Source organism: Chiloscyllium plagiosum, chromosome 8 (genome assembly GCF_004010195.1).
Source record: "Chiloscyllium plagiosum isolate BGI_BamShark_2017 chromosome 8, ASM401019v2, whole genome shotgun sequence".
NCBI lineage: Eukaryota > Metazoa > Chordata > Chondrichthyes > Orectolobiformes > Hemiscylliidae > Chiloscyllium > Chiloscyllium plagiosum.
This window is the reverse complement of record NC_057717.1, coordinates 2733810-2741705: the sequence shown is the minus strand read 5'-3', so window position 1 is coordinate 2741705 and position 7896 is coordinate 2733810. Positions and strand designations below refer to the sequence as shown.

General features: G+C 42.6%; 1 non-coding gene across 1 annotated transcript; it reads right to left on the bottom strand.

The window, feature by feature from the left end:
- Positions 1–937: 937 nt before the first annotated feature.
- Positions 938–1019, bottom strand: trnal-uaa. Its single transcript has one exon. It is a non-coding gene; the product is annotated as a tRNA-Leu (tRNA).
- Between the last annotated feature and the right edge of the window lie 6877 nt (positions 1020–7896).

Sequence of the window (7896 nt, the reverse complement as noted above, 5' to 3'; positions counted from 1 at the left end):
GTATCGCTATTGTGTCTAGCAAGGCTTTTTTAAAATTTTCCTAAGCACTTTAACTAATCTGTCCATGAAACTTCCCTCAGTCTCTCTGTGTCAATTATCCAAATCCCTGACAGTTTCACCCCACATGCAACACACACATACACACAGACACACACACACACCCGTTCCATTATACTAGTCCAATGTAGTTAGAAATCCTCCCCTTAAAGATAGTAATCTGGTGTATGCATCATTCCCATATGATATTTAAGTTTTGCAATACTCTCTATGATGGGCAGATAGTGCAGATTACTGAGCAATACACTAATATGCTCTGCACAGCTCTCCATGCTGGGCTGTCATCTTGTCCCAGTTTATGTTGTTTGTGGTGTTCTCTCAAGCAGATTCAGAATTTGATGTAACAAACCATTTCAGCTGATCTGACAACGCCTTTATTCAATGTTCTCATTTTTGCAATTTTTCTCTCGAAGTGTTCATTCCTCCAGTTCGTTCCACTGCCCTGTTTTTTTCTCCATATTTCTACAACATGTTCGCAGTTAACTAACTGTCTGTTTCTGTCTTTAATGTGAAGCTCTCTGTCTTTCTATACCTTCCGTGGCCTTGGTTTTTGGTTCCATGGAACATCGAGTGCTGGCATTGTGGACGTCAGAAAAAATGAAATTTTTTAGATTACATTACAGTGTGGAAACAGGCCCTTCGGCCAACACCGACCCGCCGAAGCGCAACCCACCCATACGTTTACCCCTTACCTAACACTGCAGGCAACTTAGCATGGCCAAACCACCTGGCCTGCGGGAGGAAACCTACGCAGACACGGGGAGAACGTGCAAACGCCACACAGTCAGTCGCCTGAGGCGGGAATTGAACCCGGGTCTCTGGCGCTGTGAAGCAGCAGTGCTAACCACTGTGCCACCCACGAGGAGAACAGCCGCGATCTTAGTAGCGGTGGGATTCGATCCCACGACTCGATAGAGACTGGAGCTTAAATCCAGCGCCTAAGACCACTCGGCCACGCTACCCTACGTGGTTTGTGTCAAGCTGCTGTTCACTTCCCATTGTGTCCCAGATGGTTCTCCTTGGACAGGGTGTGCTGAACTGTTGTTCACTTCCCGGTGTGTCCCATGTGATGGTCCATGGACGGGGTGTGTGTGTCAGATTGTTGTTCACGTCTCGTTTTGGCCCATGTGATGCTCCATGGACAGGGGTGTATGGGTTGGGCTGTTGTTCACTTCCTGATGTATCCAATCTGGTGCTCCATGTTGGATAGTGGGTTTCAGCAGCTTTGACTCACGTCTTTGAAACTTGGTATATACCTGCCCAATGAATGCCTGTGTTTGTCCCTCTCAGCTGTTGGCATGGTCTTTAACACGAGGAGGCCCCTTGAGTATTATTGTAAAGGACCGGGTATCCGAAATCTCTGACAATGCTCTCAGTGGAAAGAACGTTATTTTCTCATTTTCTTTAAAGAGAGTTCTTAAAGACCGAACTGCCTGCTGACTCAAGTAAATAACTTCGGAGGCTTTTAGGTTTTTATTTATATAGACAGTGGTAACAATGGCCAGCACGCACAGACCAGGCTTTCCAATCTTTCTGAGCTCTGGCAGTCAACAGATGCTTGGGGTCAGAGAAGGGTTGGATGTTTCAGTAAATTGTCCCTAGCTGCTATTCTCTCTGAAATCTGTCTTGATGCTATTTCCTCCTCGATTAGCGAACTGCACGCAAGGTTGAATGGCCTTGGATGTCTCTTTTTGCCAAGGAATGAGTTTATGGGATGTTAGTACATTGGAACAGTTCATTAGTCGAAGGTACTATATGTATTATTCTCTTAAGTTGCTCGCAGTTAAGTTATTCTAAATTCCTCTTCTTTTTATTTGGATTTTTATTAGAGTGTTTAAATAAATTGTGTTTTGCTTAAAGTTGAGTGGTTTGACCAGCGACATCACATCTGGAACACCCACTTCATATCTACCTTTACTTTAAGACAAGGTTGGCGTCCAAGCTACCACCTTAAAGTATTTTACTTATTTCTGGTCTGGTCCATAGCATGCTTGGGACTCTTGTCCAGTTCGAAATCCACAACCTAAATGGGGTTCAGGATTTGAATCCCTACAGTGTGGAAGCATGCCATTTCGCCCAACAAGTTTACACGAATCCACCGAATAGTAAACGATCCAGACCCATTCCACTACCCTATTACTCCATATTTGCCCCTCACTAAGGCAACTAATCTACACATCCATGAACAGTAAGGCCAAACTAACATGGCCAATTCACCTAACCTGCAAATCTTTGGGCTGTGGGAGGAAAATGGAGCACCTGGAAGAAATCCACGTGGGAACGGGGAGAATGTGCACAGGGAGATTATTAAGCTCAAAGGTGGCGTCTGGTAATTGTTAGTGCCTTTTGTTCCGACTGTTAAATTTGGTTGGTATGAACAGTGCTTTGTGTAGTAATGGTTCTTTCTGTTTCTAAGAGTTCTCTGGGTGTGGGAGAAGTGAAGTTCGGATTTTACAAAAGGTGAGCAAGGCAAAGTTGTTAGAATTGGCAGACAATCTGGAGTTGCATTTGTGAGAAACGGAGAGATAATCACAGCAATATCTTGACATTTAAATTTTGATAGAAACACCATCAGAGTCTTTGGAAATGGCTAGAATTCAATTGCAGGTGAGACAGCTTGAACGCAAAAAGGAATTGAAAGAAAAGGAGAGGAAGAAGAAAGACAGAAAAAGAAAGAATAAAAGCAGAAAGCGAGAGAGTTTCAACTTCAAACGTTAGCAATTTGAGACGACAGTCAACTTAGCAGGGTGAAGATGAAGGTAGACGGTAGGCTGGATGAGGAGGATAGTGAGGATGAGCAACCCAATGGGAGCCAAACGCCTAATTTGTATCAGTTTCAATATATTAAGACATTGTCGACATTTGATGAGAAAGATGTAGAATCCTTTTTAATTTCATTTGAGAAAGTGGCTACACGAATGCAGTGGCCAGAGTCTATGTGGATTTAGTTGATCCAAACAAAGCAGGTAGGTATAAGGAGTGAGGTATTTGCATCTCTATCGGAGGAGGTATCTGTGGAGTGTGAGCAGCTGAAGAAAGTCATCTGAAGTGCATATGAGCTTGTGCCAGAAGCCTACAGACAGTGTTTCAGGAATCCAAAATAGCGTCCCTGGTTAAATGTACATAGAGTTTGAAAGAATCAAACAAAGTAATTTTGAAATATGGATAAGGGTATTAAAAGCAGAGCAAATCTATGGCACTCTTAAAGAGATTCTTACTTGGGAGGAGTTCAAAAGTTCACTTCCTGAAGTCGTGAGAAATCGTGTGGAAGAGCAGAGAGTTAAAATGGCAAGATTAGAAGCTGAAATGGCTGATGATGATAAGTTGGTCCGTAAATCAAAGTTTGGCTTCTGTGAGGGATTGAGAAGAATGTGCGAGATCTTCTTAAAACATATACCTGTGAGAGTAAGGTTTACTGGCATAGGCCAGGAGTAGCAGGTAAAGGGGTTACAGCATTAAGAGGTACAGAGGCATGTAAATCTTTTAAGTTAAGACATGAGGAGACATGTCATTGAGAACGACTATTGGAGAGATGAGATTTGCTCCATTATGTAATGTGTGTTTGGAAGATCCGGTGAAACCATCAACAGAAATATTTCACGATTAGGAGGGAGGCCTTGAGCTTGTTGTTGCCGTTACAACATTTCAGCATTTAACTTGCCAACAACATGACTGAGCCAAATCTATATACTGATCATAACATCTATAAGTTTTTGCAGAAACGTAGGGAGACGCGGTTGGCCAGAGGTTAGCACAGCTACTTCATAGCTCTCGGGACCAAGGTTCGATTCTAGCCTTGGGCTACTGTGTGGAGTTTGTACATTCTCCCCCTGTCTTGATGGATTTTCTCCCTCAATCCAAATATGTGCAGGTTCGGTGAATTGGCATGTCAATGTTTTCATAGTGTTAGGTCAATGAGTCAGAGGGAAATGGGTTTGGGTGGGTTACTCTTCGTACTGCTGATGTAGACAGATTGGGCCGAAGGACCTGTTTCCACACTGTAGGTAATCTCATCTAATTAAATGCTTCCAGTCTGTTCAGATAGAGGTTGCTATTGTTAGCATTCAATTTGGAAGTTTTACAGGTGACAGGACGAGAAACTCTGCTCGCTGCCAAGTTGTCGAAACTTGGATGAAAAAAAGACAGAGGAGTTCTGTGGCCGGAGTAAAGTGACTGAAATAGAATGGGTCTGTGAATATTTGCATGCTTAGTGTCAATACAATATGTATGTATTGTAGTCTACTAATAGAGTAAGAATAACTCTATGGATCAGACGAGACCCTTGTAATATACTTTAAGAAAGTTCCTTCAACCCTAACCTTTCCTTATTTAAACCGTAGATATGAAGTGTGAAGCAAAATATAATCTATTCAAACGCTTTAGTTAAAATACAATCAAAGAATAAACAATTAGTAGATTCGCCAAGTTTAAGTGCATTTAAGTCGTCATTGGACAGGCATATGGACATACATGGAATAGTGTAGGTGGGATTGGCTTCAGATTAGTGTGACAGGGCGGCGCAACATCGAGGGCCAAAGGGCCTGTACTGCGCTGTAATGTTCTATGTTATGTTAATAAGGGGCTTAAATGAAGCTGCCGTTGTATACTGATGGTTTATTTTATCAAAGGGAGAAGTTTGACGATACTGTCACTTTAAAAAGGTTACTATCTTTTGGACCTTTTTGAAGAGAGGTCTTAAAGGCAGAGATGCCGCACTGCCACCTGAAAACGGCTGAAGTAAAAAAAAAAGAGGAGGCCTTTAGGTTCTATTAAAACGGTGGGGACAGTGGGAGGGCAGTGGCCAGCTCTCCAAGACCAGGTTTATTCAGTTTGTTTTTAGCTGCAGCATTCAGAAGCTGCTCGGGGTGTCAGAGGGGTTGGAAGTTGCGGAGTTGCTATTCTCTTTGAGATCCCTTCTAATATTGTATCTTTCTCGATTGGAAAACTGCACGCAAGATTCTGTATTTGAGTTTACCTTTGTGCCAAGCGTTGTGTACCAGGAAGGTACGGCATCTATTGTTTGTGTATGTGTTCCAACATATAAGATACTCCAAATTGTTCTTTTCTTTGATTGCATTTTAACTGAAGCGTTTGAGCAGATTATATTTTGCTTCACATTTCATATCTACGGTTAAAATAACGAAAGGTTGGGGTTGAAGGAACTTTCTTAAAATATTTTACAGCAGTCTAGTCTGATTCAATAGCTCTCGTAGCTGAAGGATTTATGACTGTCTCCTGTTATTGGAAAGTTAGTGGAGGTGCTGGGGATGGTTTGCTGGAGGTTGTGCTGTGAGCTGCCTCAGACATTCAGGGAGACCTGAGGATTTGGTGACCCAACTCTTGATTGAGTATGGGGACTTAGTTACAACATCTGAGCCTGCAACATGAACAACAAATGGAGCAGAGGCTGCAGAGAGGGGAATCTCTGAAACCATGGAGTGAGTGTGTGGGGGGAAAGGGATCTGCTCTAATACCCTGGGTTTTCCAAGACCAGCTTCCCAAGCTACAATTAACCCAGGAGCAGAGTGTGAGGAGATCCTGATGAAACAAGGAACTGGTCACACAGCAGTGTCACCTCCTAAAACATGACCTGCAGCTTCACACCAGGGGGAGGACGGTGCTGCCAGTGGCTGTTGGGGTCACAGTTTCAGTCCACTTCTACGATCTGGAACATTCCAGGCTGGACGGGGTGATATATCCGTCATTTCCCAGTATGCCGACATCAATGTCACCATTCAGAGACGGAGGATATATATGGTGGATGAGGTGAATACAATGTTTTCTCCATCAGCAGAGAACTGCCGAGTGTATCCTTGTTATCCCAGTAAAGCGGGATTCCCAATGATGTACGTGGCTCTGCGGGTCCCCATGTCATTGAGGAGATGGAGGGGAACTGAAGGACATCTCACTCCATCAATGTTACAGTGCACCCATGCACAGTACATAATGTTGGTGAATACCCACTGTCCTGGCAGCAGCCACAGCCTCTTCATTTAGAAGCTGTCAGACCATCCCTTCATCATCGGTCTCCATGTAGAAATAAATGAATGTGTCTTAAAGGCTGTCCCCTTCCTACACGTTTCTAAATACTGTCCCCACTGCCAACCAACAACATCAAAATATCCGATATGTACTGAAAGCAACTGGGACACTGGGAATGTCACGGAGCAAACCACCAGAGAGATGGAGCAAAAGCTCCCATGTCTGAACTGGTCTGAGTGAACTCCCAATACACAATATTACTCAGCCCTGTAATCTCTCTCCATTTCAGTAACATACTCCCTTCCATTCTTCCTGTAAATGTAATGACAGGTCTTTCATGTTATATTCCACCTGCCTCTCTTGATAATTTAATGTTTTGCTTATCACAGAGTCAACACCAAATGCAGTTACAGTACATCTGTTCCATACTCCTGATCATTGATATAGATTACAAATAGTTGAGGATCCTGCACTGGTAACTGTGTGACTCCACTGGAGACGTTCTGTCTAATTGATTAAGATTGATGAATCCGGAGTGCCTGCTTCCCGTTTGATAACCAGTACTCCCCCATTCCTGAGGAACACATTCGAAGGAGTGAATAAGAACAAGGAACATCGGTCAGTCATTCAGCTGCTCCAGCCTGTTCCACCACTGAATACAATTATGGGTGACCTCATCACGGCCTCTGTTCCACTTTCCTGCCGATCTCCATCCTGAAACTCTGGTCTGTTGTTTTAGATTGCTGCACATGAAAAAAATATCCACTCCACATCTACACTGTCAATTACTTTCAGCATTTTACAGACCTCAATTAGACCTCCTTACATTATTATAAACTTGAGACTATAGACCTAAAGGGCTCAATTTCTCTTCATAAGACAAACGCCTCATCTCTGGAATCAATCTAATGAACCCCTCCTGAATTACCTTCAGTGGAAATGCATCCTTCCGCAAGTCAGGGCACCTAAACTGTACTCCAGTTGCAGCCTCGCGAATGTCTTGCGTAGCTACAGCAAAATACCCTACCTTTCTACTCTATCCTTTTACAAATAAAACTGAAGCTACGCTTAACTTTCCCATTACTTGCTGTAGCTGCATGCAGGTTTGCTGTGAAATGCACGTGAACACATAGCCCCTCTACACCTGTGCACGTTGAAGTGTCTCTTCATTTAGATAATAATTTGCCTTTCTATATCGCTGGCCAGATTGAATAATGTCATAGTTAACCACTTTAATTTTCATTTTCAAATGTTAACCCATTCTCCCAACCTATCCACATAGATTTTTAAACCTCTTGCATCTTCATTCAGAAGTAATTTCCCACCGATGTTAGTGTCATCTGAAAAATTGGTTATAGTATTTTCTATCCTGTCAACCGAGTAAAAATATTGATGACAAATAGTTAAGGCATGAGTACTGAAATCTGGGGCACACCACAAGGTACATGAGTCAAAAGGAAATGCCACGTTTATTCCATATGACTGCATTTTGTTGGTTCACCAATCCTCCATCCAAAGTAATAAATTACTCCTAAACCCATGTTGTTTGCTCTTACTGCTTACTCTTTGGAGAAGCGACATATCCAATGACTTCTGGAAGACCAGATATATTTCACCTCCGGGATTCCCACTATCCACCTTGTTCGTGACATCTTTAAATAACTCAAGCAAACAATTCAAACACGATGTAGCCTTCGGACAACCATGTTGATTCTGATGGATTGTGCTTTAACTTTGCAAATGTCCTGAACAATGAATTCTAACAATTTTCCTTAAATTACTATAGTTTATCGTTACACTTTAGTCCCTAACGTATACAGTTATTATAAGTTCTTCCCTTTCGAAAACCATGACGTT